The sequence below is a fragment of the Hyla sarda genome, unplaced genomic scaffold, assembly GCF_029499605.1.
Source record: "Hyla sarda isolate aHylSar1 unplaced genomic scaffold, aHylSar1.hap1 scaffold_1512, whole genome shotgun sequence".
Lineage (NCBI taxonomy): Eukaryota > Metazoa > Chordata > Amphibia > Anura > Hylidae > Hyla > Hyla sarda.
In genome coordinates, this window is record NW_026608146.1 from 1 (window position 1) to 15716 (window position 15716).

Genomic DNA, 15716 nt, shown 5'->3' on the forward strand with positions numbered 1-15716 from the left:
AATGATCCAATTAAGGAGGCCGTTTAGTCAGCAGCAGCAGAAGTCCTGTGCCTGGACGCTCCAACAGCGGCCAGACACAAGCAGAAGCAGAAGCAGCAGAAGCAGCAGCAGCACCACCTTTTGTTTTTTGGCTGCAGCAGCAGCAAGGCCCACAGGGCTGGCTAGCTGGCTAGCCAGCAAGCAGGTAGCAATGAAAGTAGGAATCTTTCTTTTTAACCCTGTAAGGGGGTGGTGCACTGTACCCGAAGATACTGCCATATCGGGTCAATGCATAGGGCGACGGAAGCAAGCTTCGAAATCGGCCCCCGTTCTCAAAAATCCATTTAATATATGGTCCCCAGATAGGGGACGTATCAGATATTAAACTGATAAGAACAGATACTACACTTGATCTTAGCCAAAAGGCCGAGAAGCGATAACCGTGAAAGGGGCGGGCCCAACAAGGTGCCCTTCATGGGCACTATCACTGCTTGCTGTCAGGGAGGCTGCCAGACAATTTTCCATGCACACTCTGGGCTGGGGGGCAGTCAACCACCAGTACACACAGCAGAACCTAAACCCATACCATTATTGCTAAGCAGCAAGACAGGGGCCCATTGCACTCCCACGGGGCCTTTTTAAATGCAATCCATAACCCGGATTTGCCAGGAACCCTTCTTACTCCTCCTACTTGCATGTGACACTGGGCTTAGGATCTGCATAGGAAACACACACACAAGCACACACCTACCTTTGTTGCCTGCAGATGCCTCCTTGGCTGTCCCCAAACGGTATCAAACCAACACCCACGGGAAGCTGTAAGCATAGAGGACATGCCTGCACCCCATTGGACTTACCTGTGTGGGTTAAACCCGGGTTATTTGACAACCTATGGCGGTGATGGTTCTGCTCAGGCAGAGCAGTGCTGATGCTCCTCATAAAGCTGTCGCTGCTGTGAAGGTTCTAGGTGACATCACAAATCCCTATGGTTACATACACAACAAAGCTGGGTTGTTGTTGTTTACACTCTGCAAGGCCTGTGGAAGTGAGTGACATCATAGCACTGTAGTTCTGAGGGTTCTAGATGGATGCAACAATCTCCTGTTGCTTCTATGAAGGCCATAATAGACGACATCACCAAACAGCTCCATAGTCACATACACAGCAAAGGAGAGATGTTGTTTACACCTAGTGATGTCAGTGGTATTGAGTGACATCACAGCACAGTGCTAAGGCTCCTGGGCCTGGACACAGCAGCGGCTGCAATATCTCAACGGAGAATACGTTTATATATATGTGTGTGTGTGCGCGTATATATATATATATATATATATATATATATATATATATATATATATTTCTCCGCCGAAATCACTTTTAAACCCATTTCCACCTTTTTTTCCCTTCTCTTCCTCTTACTTTTTTTTCACGTTTTTTTACGTTTTTCTCCTTTTCGCCTCTTTTCTGGGCGTATTATTCTTCTTTTTCTTCTTTTTTTTCGTCTAATGCATACCCCATCAGTGCAGCAATGCTTATTCAATACCGCCAGCAGATGGAGACACTGGGGGATAATTTTCTAAGGATTTATACTGATTTTTCCTGTCTGAATTTGTCGCACAGAAAGTTGCAGGCCAAATATGTGTGACATTTCTGCGACTTTAGCTTCTAGAGCATTTTTACAACATTATACATAGGTGCTGAATACATAAAAAGCGACTGTTCAGCGACAGACAAGTCGCATCGGCTGAAAGTAGGCCAGAATGTCAGTCCATGTTGGAGCAGGTTTAGATACAGTCTAAAGTATAGATCTCAAAGTCTGTGCACAGAATTTAGCAAGGGCCTCGCACCTTCTGATGCATCAGGTAGGTGCACAATAGCATAGCCTAACCCTCTGTACTTTGGTCTATATTGATGCGGGACATAGACAGCCAGCTGATGACCAATCCATTAGTGCAATGGATGGCTGGAAGCATTTGTCTTTGCCTTTGCAATACCACAGAAGCAATGCATGGTCAATGTACAGCAATGACACACCTGTGTGAACAGCCAGGAGACCCCCCCCCCCCCATGTTATGTTACATAGTTACATAGTTAGTACGGTCGAAAAAAGACATATGTCCATCAAGTTCAACCAGGGAATTAAGGGGTAGGGGTGTGGCGCGATATTGGGGAAGGGATGAGATTTTATATTTCTTCATAAGCATTAATCTTATTTTGTCAATTAGGAACATTCAGCACCCACCCGCTATCAAGGCAGCTGCCTATCATGTCATGCCCTACCTGCACAGGTGTGCTGGCTACTCAAATGATCCAATTAAGGAGGCCATTTAGTCAGCAGCAGCAGAAGTCCTGTGCCTGGACGCTCCAACAGCGGCCAGACACAAGCAGAAGCAGAAGCAGCAGAAGCAGCAGCAGCACCACCTTTTGTTTTTTGGCTGCAGCAGCAGCAAGGCCCACAGGGCTGGCTAGCTGGCTAGCCAGCAAGCAGGTAGCAATGAAAGTAGGAATCTTTCTTTTTAACCCTGTAAGGGGGTGGTGCACTGTACCCGAAGATACTGCCATATCGGGTCAATGCATAGGGCGACGGAAGCAAGCTTCAAAATCGGCCCCCGTTCTCAAAAATCCATTTAATATATGGTCCCCAGATAGGGGACGTATCAGATATTAAACTGATAAGAACAGATACTACACTTGATCTTAGCCAAAAGGCCGAGAAGCGATAACCGTGAAAGGGGCGGGCCCAACAAGGTGCCCTTCATGGGCACTATCACTGCTTGCTGTCAGGGAGGCTGCCAGACAATTTTCCATGCACACTCTGGGCTGGGGGGCAGTCAACCACCAGTACACACAGCAGAACCTAAACCCATACCATTATTGCTAAGCAGCAAGACAGGGGCCCATTGCACTCCCACGGGGCCTTTTTAAATGCAATCCATAACCCGGATTTGCCAGGAACCCTTCTTACTCCTCCTACTTGCATGTGACACTGGGCTTAGGATCTGCATAGGAAACACACACACAAGCACACACCTACCTTTGTTGCCTGCAGATGCCTCCTTGGCTGTCCCCAAACGGTATCAAACCAACACCCACGGGAAGCTGTAAGCATAGAGGACATGCCTGCACCCCATTGGACTTACCTGTGTGGGTTAAACCCGGGTTATTTGACAACCTATGGCGGTGATGGTTCTGCTCAGGCAGAGCAGTGCTGATGCTCCTCATAAAGCTGTCGCTGCTGTGAAGGTTCTAGGTGACATCACAAATCCCTATGGTTACATACACAACAAAGCTGGGTTGTTGTTGTTTACACTCTGCAAGGCCTGTGGAAGTGAGTGACATCATAGCACTGTAGTTCTGAGGGTTCTAGATGGATGCAACAATCTCCTGTTGCTTCTATGAAGGCCATAATAGACGACATCACCAAACAGCTCCATAGTCACATACACAGCAAAGGAGAGATGTTGTTTACACCTAGTGATGTCAGTGGTATTGAGTGACATCACAGCACAGTGCTAAGGCTCCTGGGCCTGGACACAGCAGCGGCTGCAATATCTCAACGGAGAATACGTTTATATATATGTGTGTGTGTGCGCGTATATATATATATATATATATATATATATATATATATATATATATTTCTCCGCCGAAATCACTTTTAAACCCATTTCCACCTTTTTTTCCCTTCTCTTCCTCTTACTTTTTTTTCACGTTTTTTTACGTTTTTCTCCTTTTCGCCTCTTTTCTGGGCGTATTATTCTTCTTTTTCTTCTTTTTTTTCGTCTAATGCATACCCCATCAGTGCAGCAATGCTTATTCAATACCGCCAGCAGATGGAGACACTGGGGGATAATTTTCTAAGGATTTATACTGATTTTTCCTGTCTGAATTTGTCGCACAGAAAGTTGCAGGCCAAATATGTGTGACATTTCTGCGACTTTAGCTTCTAGAGCATTTTTACAACATTATACATAGGTGCTGAATACATAAAAAGCGACTGTTCAGCGACAGACAAGTCGCATCGGCTGAAAGTAGGCCAGAATGTCAGTCCATGTTGGAGCAGGTTTAGATACAGTCTAAAGTATAGATCTCAAAGTCTGTGCACAGAATTTAGCAAGGGCCTCGCACCTTCTGATGCATCAGGTAGGTGCACAATAGCATAGCCTAACCCTCTGTACTTTGGTCTATATTGATGCGGGACATAGACAGCCAGCTGATGACCAATCCATTAGTGCAATGGATGGCTGGAAGCATTTGTCTTTGCCTTTGCAATACCACAGAAGCAATGCATGGTCAATGTACAGCAATGACACACCTGTGTGAACAGCCAGGAGACCCCCCCCCCCCCCATGTTATGTTACATAGTTACATAGTTAGTACGGTCGAAAAAAGACATATGTCCATCAAGTTCAACCAGGGAATTAAGGGGTAGGGGTGTGGCGCGATATTGGGGAAGGGATGAGATTTTATATTTCTTCATAAGCATTAATCTTATTTTGTCAATTAGGAACATTCAGCACCCACCCGCTATCAAGGCAGCTGCCTATCATGTCATGCCCTACCTGCACAGGTGTGCTGGCTACTCAAATGATCCAATTAAGGAGGCCGTTTAGTCAGCAGCAGCAGAAGTCCTGTGCCTGGACGCTCCAACAGCGGCCAGACACAAGCAGAAGCAGAAGCAGCAGAAGCAGCAGCAGCACCACCTTTTGTTTTTTGGCTGCAGCAGCAGCAAGGCCCACAGGGCTGGCTAGCTGGCTAGCCAGCAAGCAGGTAGCAATGAAAGTAGGAATCTTTCTTTTTAACCCTGTAAGGGGGTGGTGCACTGTACCCGAAGATACTGCCATATCGGGTCAATGCATAGGGCGACGGAAGCAAGCTTCGAAATCGGCCCCCGTTCTCAAAAATCCATTTAATATATGGTCCCCAGATAGGGGACGTATCAGATATTAAACTGATAAGAACAGATACTACACTTGATCTTAGCCAAAAGGCCGAGAAGCGATAACCGTGAAAGGGGCGGGCCCAACAAGGTGCCCTTCATGGGCACTATCACTGCTTGCTGTCAGGGAGGCTGCCAGACAATTTTCCATGCACACTCTGGGCTGGGGGGCAGTCAACCACCAGTACACACAGCAGAACCTAAACCCATACCATTATTGCTAAGCAGCAAGACAGGGGCCCATTGCACTCCCACGGGGCCTTTTTAAATGCAATCCATAACCCGGATTTGCCAGGAACCCTTCTTACTCCTCCTACTTGCATGTGACACTGGGCTTAGGATCTGCATAGGAAACACACACACAAGCACACACCTACCTTTGTTGCCTGCAGATGCCTCCTTGGCTGTCCCCAAACGGTATCAAACCAACACCCACGGGAAGCTGTAAGCATAGAGGACATGCCTGCACCCCATTGGACTTACCTGTGTGGGTTAAACCCGGGTTATTTGACAACCTATGGCGGTGATGGTTCTGCTCAGGCAGAGCAGTGCTGATGCTCCTCATAAAGCTGTCGCTGCTGTGAAGGTTCTAGGTGACATCACAAATCCCTATGGTTACATACACAACAAAGCTGGGTTGTTGTTGTTTACACTCTGCAAGGCCTGTGGAAGTGAGTGACATCATAGCACTGTAGTTCTGAGGGTTCTAGATGGATGCAACAATCTCCTGTTGCTTCTATGAAGGCCATAATAGACGACATCACCAAACAGCTCCATAGTCACATACACAGCAAAGGAGAGATGTTGTTTACACCTAGTGATGTCAGTGGTATTGAGTGACATCACAGCACAGTGCTAAGGCTCCTGGGCCTGGACACAGCAGCGGCTGCAATATCTCAACGGAGAATACGTTTATATATATGTGTGTGTGTGCGCGTATATATATATATATATATATATATATATATATATATATATATCTCCGCCGAAATCACTTTTAAACCCATTTCCACCTTTTTTTCCCTTCTCTTCCTCTTACTTTTTTTTCACGTTTTTTTACGTTTTTCTCCTTTTCGCCTCTTTTCTGGGCGTATTATTCTTCTTTTTCTTCTTTTTTTTTCGTCTAATGCATACCCCATCAGTGCAGCAATGCTTATTCAATACCGCCAGCAGATGGAGACACTGGGGGATAATTTTCTAAGGATTTATACTGATTTTTCCTGTCTGAATTTGTCGCACAGAAAGTTGCAGGCCAAATATGTGTGACATTTCTGCGACTTTAGCTTCTAGAGCATTTTTACAACATTATACATAGGTGCTGAATACATAAAAAGCGACTGTTCAGCGACAGACAAGTCGCATCGGCTGAAAGTAGGCCAGAATGTCAGTCCATGTTGGAGCAGGTTTAGATACAGTCTAAAGTATAGATCTCAAAGTCTGTGCACAGAATTTAGCAAGGGCCTCGCACCTTCTGATGCATCAGGTAGGTGCACAATAGCATAGCCTAACCCTCTGTACTTTGGTCTATATTGATGCGGGACATAGACAGCCAGCTGATGACCAATCCATTAGTGCAATGGATGGCTGGAAGCATTTGTCTTTGCCTTTGCAATACCACAGAAGCAATGCATGGTCAATGTACAGCAATGACACACCTGTGTGAACAGCCAGGAGACCCCCCCCCCTCCCCCCCCCATGTTATGTTACATAGTTACATAGTTAGTACGGTCGAAAAAAGACATATGTCCATCAAGTTCAACCAGGGAATTAAGGGGTAGGGGTGTGGCGCGATATTGGGGAAGGGATGAGATTTTATATTTCTTCATAAGCATTAATCTTATTTTGTCAATTAGGAACATTCAGCACCCACCCGCTATCAAGGCAGCTGCCTATCATGTCATGCCCTACCTGCACAGGTGTGCTGGCTACTCAAATGATCCAATTAAGGAGGCCATTTAGTCAGCAGCAGCAGAAGTCCTGTGCCTGGACGCTCCAACAGCGGCCAGACACAAGCAGAAGCAGAAGCAGCAGAAGCAGCAGCAGCACCACCTTTTGTTTTTTGGCTGCAGCAGCAGCAAGGCCCACAGGGCTGGCTAGCTGGCTAGCCAGCAAGCAGGTAGCAATGAAAGTAGGAATCTTTCTTTTTAACCCTGTAAGGGGGTGGTGCACTGTACCCGAAGATACTGCCATATCGGGTCAATGCATAGGGCGACGGAAGCAAGCTTCGAAATCGGCCCCCGTTCTCAAAAATCCATTTAATATATGGTCCCCAGATAGGGGACGTATCAGATATTAAACTGATAAGAACAGATACTACACTTGATCTTAGCCAAAAGGCCGAGAAGCGATAACCGTGAAAGGGGCGGGCCCAACAAGGTGCCCTTCATGGGCACTATCACTGCTTGCTGTCAGGGAGGCTGCCAGACAATTTTCCATGCACACTCTGGGCTGGGGGGCAGTCAACCACCAGTACACACAGCAGAACCTAAACCCATACCATTATTGCTAAGCAGCAAGACAGGGGCCCATTGCACTCCCACGGGGCCTTTTTAAATGCAATCCATAACCCGGATTTGCCAGGAACCCTTCTTACTCCTCCTACTTGCATGTGACACTGGGCTTAGGATCTGCATAGGAAACACACACACAAGCACACACCTACCTTTGTTGCCTGCAGATGCCTCCTTGGCTGTCCCCAAACGGTATCAAACCAACACCCACGGGAAGCTGTAAGCATAGAGGACATGCCTGCACCCCATTGGACTTACCTGTGTGGGTTAAACCCGGGTTATTTGACAACCTATGGCGGTGATGGTTCTGCTCAGGCAGAGCAGTGCTGATGCTCCTCATAAAGCTGTCGCTGCTGTGAAGGTTCTAGGTGACATCACAAATCCCTATGGTTACATACACAACAAAGCTGGGTTGTTGTTGTTTACACTCTGCAAGGCCTGTGGAAGTGAGTGACATCATAGCACTGTAGTTCTGAGGGTTCTAGATGGATGCAACAATCTCCTGTTGCTTCTATGAAGGCCATAATAGACGACATCACCAAACAGCTCCATAGTCACATACACAGCAAAGGAGAGATGTTGTTTACACCTAGTGATGTCAGTGGTATTGAGTGACATCACAGCACAGTGCTAAGGCTCCTGGGCCTGGACACAGCAGCGGCTGCAATATCTCAACGGAGAATACGTTTATATATATGTGTGTGTGTGCGCGTATATATATATATATATATATATATATATATATATATATATATTTCTCCGCCGAAATCACTTTTAAACCCATTTCCACCTTTTTTTCCCTTCTCTTCCTCTTACTTTTTTTTCACGTTTTTTTACGTTTTTCTCCTTTTCGCCTCTTTTCTGGGCGTATTATTCTTCTTTTTCTTCTTTTTTTCGTCTAATGCATACCCCATCAGTGCAGCAATGCTTATTCAATACCGCCAGCAGATGGAGACACTGGGGGATAATTTTCTAAGGATTTATACTGATTTTTCCTGTCTGAATTTGTCGCACAGAAAGTTGCAGGCCAAATATGTGTGACATTTCTGCGACTTTAGCTTCTAGAGCATTTTTACAACATTATACATAGGTGCTGAATACATAAAAAGCGACTGTTCAGCGACAGACAAGTCGCATCGGCTGAAAGTAGGCCAGAATGTCAGTCCATGTTGGAGCAGGTTTAGATACAGTCTAAAGTATAGATCTCAAAGTCTGTGCACAGAATTTAGCAAGGGCCTCGCACCTTCTGATGCATCAGGTAGGTGCACAATAGCATAGCCTAACCCTCTGTACTTTGGTCTATATTGATGCGGGACATAGACAGCCAGCTGATGACCAATCCATTAGTGCAATGGATGGCTGGAAGCATTTGTCTTTGCCTTTGCAATACCACAGAAGCAATGCATGGTCAATGTACAGCAATGACACACCTGTGTGAACAGCCAGGAGACCCCCCCCCCTCCCCCCCCCCATGTTATGTTACATAGTTACATAGTTAGTACGGTCGAAAAAAGACATATGTCCATCAAGTTCAACCAGGGAATTAAGGGGTAGGGGTGTGGCGCGATATTGGGGAAGGGATGAGATTTTATATTTCTTCATAAGCATTAATCTTATTTTGTCAATTAGGAACATTCAGCACCCACCCGCTATCAAGGCAGCTGCCTATCATGTCATGCCCTACCTGCACAGGTGTGCTGGCTACTCAAATGATCCAATTAAGGAGGCCATTTAGTCAGCAGCAGCAGAAGTCCTGTGCCTGGACGCTCCAACAGCGGCCAGACACAAGCAGAAGCAGAAGCAGCAGAAGCAGCAGCAGCACCACCTTTTGTTTTTTGGCTGCAGCAGCAGCAAGGCCCACAGGGCTGGCTAGCTGGCTAGCCAGCAAGCAGGTAGCAATGAAAGTAGGAATCTTTCTTTTTAACCCTGTAAGGGGGTGGTGCACTGTACCCGAAGATACTGCCATATCGGGTCAATGCATAGGGCGACGGAAGCAAGCTTCGAAATCGGCCCCCGTTCTCAAAAATCCATTTAATATATGGTCCCCAGATAGGGGACGTATCAGATATTAAACTGATAAGAACAGATACTACACTTGATCTTAGCCAAAAGGCCGAGAAGCGATAACCGTGAAAGGGGCGGGCCCAACAAGGTGCCCTTCATGGGCACTATCACTGCTTGCTGTCAGGGAGGCTGCCAGACAATTTTCCATGCACACTCTGGGCTGGGGGGCAGTCAACCACCAGTACACACAGCAGAACCTAAACCCATACCATTATTGCTAAGCAGCAAGACAGGGGCCCATTGCACTCCCACGGGGCCTTTTTAAATGCAATCCATAACCCGGATTTGCCAGGAACCCTTCTTACTCCTCCTACTTGCATGTGACACTGGGCTTAGGATCTGCATAGGAAACACACACACAAGCACACACCTACCTTTGTTGCCTGCAGATGCCTCCTTGGCTGTCCCCAAACGGTATCAAACCAACACCCACGGGAAGCTGTAAGCATAGAGGACATGCCTGCACCCCATTGGACTTACCTGTGTGGGTTAAACCCGGGTTATTTGACAACCTATGGCGGTGATGGTTCTGCTCAGGCAGAGCAGTGCTGATGCTCCTCATAAAGCTGTCGCTGCTGTGAAGGTTCTAGGTGACATCACAAATCCCTATGGTTACATACACAACAAAGCTGGGTTGTTGTTGTTTACACTCTGCAAGGCCTGTGGAAGTGAGTGACATCATAGCACTGTAGTTCTGAGGGTTCTAGATGGATGCAACAATCTCCTGTTGCTTCTATGAAGGCCATAATAGACGACATCACCAAACAGCTCCATAGTCACATACACAGCAAAGGAGAGATGTTGTTTACACCTAGTGATGTCAGTGGTATTGAGTGACATCACAGCACAGTGCTAAGGCTCCTGGGCCTGGACACAGCAGCGGCTGCAATATCTCAACGGAGAATACGTTTATATATATGTGTGTGTGTGCGCGTATATATATATATATATATATATATATATATATATATATATATATATATATTTCTCCGCCGAAATCACTTTTAAACCCATTTCCACCTTTTTTTCCCTTCTCTTCCTCTTACTTTTTTTTCACGTTTTTTTACGTTTTTCTCCTTTTCGCCTCTTTTCTGGGCGTATTATTCTTCTTTTTCTTCTTTTTTTCGTCTAATGCATACCCCATCAGTGCAGCAATGCTTATTCAATACCGCCAGCAGATGGAGACACTGGGGGATAATTTTCTAAGGATTTATACTGATTTTTCCTGTCTGAATTTGTCGCACAGAAAGTTGCAGGCCAAATATGTGTGACATTTCTGCGACTTTAGCTTCTAGAGCATTTTTACAACATTATACATAGGTGCTGAATACATAAAAAGCGACTGTTCAGCGACAGACAAGTCGCATCGGCTGAAAGTAGGCCAGAATGTCAGTCCATGTTGGAGCAGGTTTAGATACAGTCTAAAGTATAGATCTCAAAGTCTGTGCACAGAATTTAGCAAGGGCCTCGCACCTTCTGATGCATCAGGTAGGTGCACAATAGCATAGCCTAACCCTCTGTACTTTGGTCTATATTGATGCGGGACATAGACAGCCAGCTGATGACCAATCCATTAGTGCAATGGATGGCTGGAAGCATTTGTCTTTGCCTTTGCAATACCACAGAAGCAATGCATGGTCAATGTACAGCAATGACACACCTGTGTGAACAGCCAGGAGACCCCCCCCCCATGTTATGTTACATAGTTACATAGTTAGTACGGTCGAAAAAAGACATATGTCCATCAAGTTCAACCAGGGAATTAAGGGGTAGGGGTGTGGCGCGATATTGGGGAAGGGATGAGATTTTATATTTCTTCATAAGCATTAATCTTATTTTGTCAATTAGGAACATTCAGCACCCACCCGCTATCAAGGCAGCTGCCTATCATGTCATGCCCTACCTGCACAGGTGTGCTGGCTACTCAAATGATCCAATTAAGGAGGCCATTTAGTCAGCAGCAGCAGAAGTCCTGTGCCTGGATGCTCCAACAGCGGCCAGACACAAGCAGAAGCAGAAGCAGCAGAAGCAGCAGCAGCACCACCTTTTGTTTTTTGGCTGCAGCAGCAGCAAGGCCCACAGGGCTGGCTAGCTGGCTAGCCAGCAAGCAGGTAGCAATGAAAGTAGGAATCTTTCTTTTTAACCCTGTAAGGGGGTGGTGCACTGTACCCGAAGATACTGCCATATCGGGTCAATGCATAGGGCGACGGAAGCAAGCTTCGAAATCGGCCCCCGTTCTCAAAAATCCATTTAATATATGGTCCCCAGATAGGGGACGTATCAGATATTAAACTGATAAGAACAGATACTACACTTGATCTTAGCCAAAAGGCCGAGAAGCGATAACCGTGAAAGGGGCGGGCCCAACAAGGTGCCCTTCATGGGCACTATCACTGCTTGCTGTCAGGGAGGCTGCCAGACAATTTTCCATGCACACTCTGGGCTGGGGGGCAGTCAACCACCAGTACACACAGCAGAACCTAAACCCATACCATTATTGCTAAGCAGCAAGACAGGGGCTCATTGCACTCCCACGGGGCCTTTTTAAATGCAATCCATAACCCGGATTTGCCAGGAACCCTTCTTACTCCTCCTACTTGCATGTGACACTGGGCTTAGGATCTGCATAGGAAACACACACACAAGCACACACCTACCTTTGTTGCCTGCAGATGCCTCCTTGGCTGTCCCCAAACGGTATCAAACCAACACCCACGGGAAGCTGTAAGCATAGAGGACATGCCTGCACCCCATTGGACTTACCTGTGTGGGTTAAACCCGGGTTATTTGACAACCTATGGCGGTGATGGTTCTGCTCAGGCAGAGCAGTGCTGATGCTCCTCATAAAGCTGTCGCTGCTGTGAAGGTTCTAGGTGACATCACAAATCCCTATGGTTACATACACAACAAAGCTGGGTTGTTGTTGTTTACACTCTGCAAGGCCTGTGGAAGTGAGTGACATCATAGCACTGTAGTTCTGAGGGTTCTAGATGGATGCAACAATCTCCTGTTGCTTCTATGAAGGCCATAATAGACGACATCACCAAACAGCTCCATAGTCACATACACAGCAAAGGAGAGATGTTGTTTACACCTAGTGATGTCAGTGGTATTGAGTGACATCACAGCACAGTGCTAAGGCTCCTGGGCCTGGACACAGCAGCTGCTGCAATATCTCAACGGAGAATACGTTTATATATATGTGTGTGTGTGCGCATATATATATATATATATATATATATATATATATATATATTTCTCCGCCGAAATCACTTTTAAACCCATTTCCACCTTTTTTTCCCTTCTCTTCCTCTTACTTTTTTTTCACGTTTTTTTTACGTCTTTCTCCTTTTCGCCTCTTTTCTGGGCATATTATTCTTCTTTTTCTTCTTTTTTTTCGTCTAATGCATACCCCATCAGTGCAGCAATGCTTATTCAATACCGCCAGCAGATGGAGACACTGGGGGATAATTTTCTAAGGATTTATACTGATTTTTCCTGTCTGAATTTGTCGCACAGAAAGTTGCAGGCCAAATATGTGTGACATTTCTGCGACTTTAGCTTCTAGAGCATTTTTACAACATTATACATAGGTGCTGAATACATAAAAAGCGACTGTTCAGCGACAGACAAGTCGCATCGGCTGAAAGTAGGCCAGAATGTCAGTCCATGTTGGAGCAGGTTTAGATACAGTCTAAAGTATAGATCTCAAAGTCTGTGCACAGAATTTAGCAAGGGCCTCGCACCTTCTGATGCATCAGGTAGGTGCACAATAGCATAGCCTAACCCTCTGTACTTTGGTCTATATTGATGCGGGACATAGACAGCCAGCTGATGACCAATCCATTAGTGCAATGGATGGCTGGAAGCATTTGTCTTTGCCTTTGCAATACCACAGAAGCAATGCATGGTCAATGTACAGCAATGACACACCTGTGTGAACAGCCAGGAGACCCCCCCCCCATGTTATGTTACATAGTTACATAGTTAGTACGGTCGAAAAAAGACATATGTCCATCAAGTTCAACCAGGGAATTAAGGGGTAGGGGTGTGGCGCGATATTGGGGAAGGGATGAGATTTTATATTTCTTCATAAGCATTAATCTTATTTTGTCAATTAGGAACATTCAGCACCCACCCGCTATCAAGGCAGCTGCCTATCATGTCATGCCCTACCTGCACAGGTGTGCTGGCTACTCAAATGATCCAATTAAGGAGGCCATTTAGTCAGCAGCAGCAGAAGTCCTGTGCCTGGATGCTCCAACAGCGGCCAGACACAAGCAGAAGCAGAAGCAGCAGAAGCAGCAGCAGCACCACCTTTTGTTTTTTGGCTGCAGCAGCAGCAAGGCCCACAGGGCTGGCTAGCTGGCTAGCCAGCAAGCAGGTAGCAATGAAAGTAGGAATCTTTCTTTTTAACCCTGTAAGGGGGTGGTGCACTGTACCCGAAGATACTGCCATATCGGGTCAATGCATAGGGCGACGGAAGCAAGCTTCGAAATCGGCCCCCGTTCTCAAAAATCCATTTAATATATGGTCCCCAGATAGGGGACGTATCAGATATTAAACTGATAAGAACAGATACTACACTTGATCTTAGCCAAAAGGCCGAGAAGCGATAACCGTGAAAGGGGCGGGCCCAACAAGGTGCCCTTCATGGGCACTATCACTGCTTGCTGTCAGGGAGGCTGCCAGACAATTTTCCATGCACACTCTGGGCTGGGGGGCAGTCAACCACCAGTACACACAGCAGAACCTAAACCCATACCATTATTGCTAAGCAGCAAGACAGGGGCTCATTGCACTCCCACGGGGCCTTTTTAAATGCAATCCATAACCCGGATTTGCCAGGAACCCTTCTTACTCCTCCTACTTGCATGTGACACTGGGCTTAGGATCTGCATAGGAAACACACACACAAGCACACACCTACCTTTGTTGCCTGCAGATGCCTCCTTGGCTGTCCCCAAACGGTATCAAACCAACACCCACGGGAAGCTGTAAGCATAGAGGACATGCCTGCACCCCATTGGACTTACCTGTGTGGGTTAAACCCGGGTTATTTGACAACCTATGGCGGTGATGGTTCTGCTCAGGCAGAGCAGTGCTGATGCTCCTCATAAAGCTGTCGCTGCTGTGAAGGTTCTAGGTGACATCACAAATCCCTATGGTTACATACACAACAAAGCTGGGTTGTTGTTGTTTACACTCTGCAAGGCCTGTGGAAGTGAGTGACATCATAGCACTGTAGTTCTGAGGGTTCTAGATGGATGCAACAATCTCCTGTTGCTTCTATGAAGGCCATAATAGACGACATCACCAAACAGCTCCATAGTCACATACACAGCAAAGGAGAGATGTTGTTTACACCTAGTGATGTCAGTGGTATTGAGTGACATCACAGCACAGTGCTAAGGCTCCTGGGCCTGGACACAGCAGCGGCTGCAATATCTCAACGGAGAATACGTTTATATATATGTGTGTGTGTGCGCATATATATATATATATATATATATATATATATATATATATATATTTCTCCGCCGAAATCACTTTTAAACCCATTTCCACCTTTTTTTCCCTTCTCTTCCTCTTACTTTTTTTTCACGTTTTTTTTACGTCTTTCTCCTTTTCGCCTCTTTTCTGGGCATATTATTCTTCTTTTTCTTCTTTTTTTTCGTCTAATGCATACCCCATCAGTGCAGCAATGCTTATTCAATACCGCCAGCAGATGGAGACACTGGGGGATAATTTTCTAAGGATTTATACTGATTTTTCCTGTCTGAATTTGTCGCACAGAAAGTTGCAGGCCAAATATGTGTGACATTTCTGCGACTTTAGCTTCTAGAGCATTTTTACAACATTATACATAGGTGCTGAATACATAAAAAGCGACTGTTCAGCGACAGACAAGTCGCATCGGCTGAAAGTAGGCCAGAATGTCAGTCCATGTTGGAGCAGGTTTAGATACAGTCTAAAGTATAGATCTCAAAGTCTGTGCACAGAATTTAGCAAGGGCCTCGCACCTTCTGATGCATCAGGTAGGTGCACAATAGCATAGCCTAACCCTCTGTACTTTGGTCTATATTGATGCGGGACATAGACAGCCAGCTGATGACCAATCCATTAGTGCAATGGATGGCTGGAAGCATTTGTCTTTGCCTTTGCAATACCACAGAAGCAATGCATGGTCAATGTACAGCAATGACACACCTGTGTGAACAGCC

The 15716-nt window shown here is 46.0% G+C and overlaps 7 non-coding genes across 7 annotated transcripts; all 7 read right to left on the bottom strand.

Annotated features, from left to right (window-relative positions):
- Positions 1-226: 226 nt before the first annotated feature.
- Positions 227-417, bottom strand: LOC130309144 (U2 spliceosomal RNA). Its single transcript, XR_008857851.1, has one exon. It is a non-coding gene; the product is annotated as a U2 spliceosomal RNA (small nuclear RNA).
- A 2092-nt stretch (positions 418-2509) lies between these two features.
- LOC130309143 (U2 spliceosomal RNA) lies at positions 2510-2700 on the bottom strand. The gene has a single exon (XR_008857850.1). It is a non-coding gene; the product is annotated as a U2 spliceosomal RNA (small nuclear RNA).
- Positions 2701-4791: 2091 nt separating this feature from the next.
- On the bottom strand, positions 4792-4982 carry LOC130309145 (U2 spliceosomal RNA). The gene has a single exon (XR_008857852.1). It is a non-coding gene; the product is annotated as a U2 spliceosomal RNA (small nuclear RNA).
- Positions 4983-7076: 2094 nt separating this feature from the next.
- Positions 7077-7267, bottom strand: LOC130309146 (U2 spliceosomal RNA). The gene has a single exon (XR_008857853.1). It is a non-coding gene; the product is annotated as a U2 spliceosomal RNA (small nuclear RNA).
- Positions 7268-9362: 2095 nt separating this feature from the next.
- Positions 9363-9553, bottom strand: LOC130309147 (U2 spliceosomal RNA). The gene has a single exon (XR_008857854.1). It is a non-coding gene; the product is annotated as a U2 spliceosomal RNA (small nuclear RNA).
- Positions 9554-11645: 2092 nt separating this feature from the next.
- LOC130309148 (U2 spliceosomal RNA) lies at positions 11646-11836 on the bottom strand. The gene has a single exon (XR_008857855.1). It is a non-coding gene; the product is annotated as a U2 spliceosomal RNA (small nuclear RNA).
- Positions 11837-13918: 2082 nt separating this feature from the next.
- Positions 13919-14109, bottom strand: LOC130309149 (U2 spliceosomal RNA). Its single transcript, XR_008857856.1, has one exon. It is a non-coding gene; the product is annotated as a U2 spliceosomal RNA (small nuclear RNA).
- Between the last annotated feature and the right edge of the window lie 1607 nt (positions 14110-15716).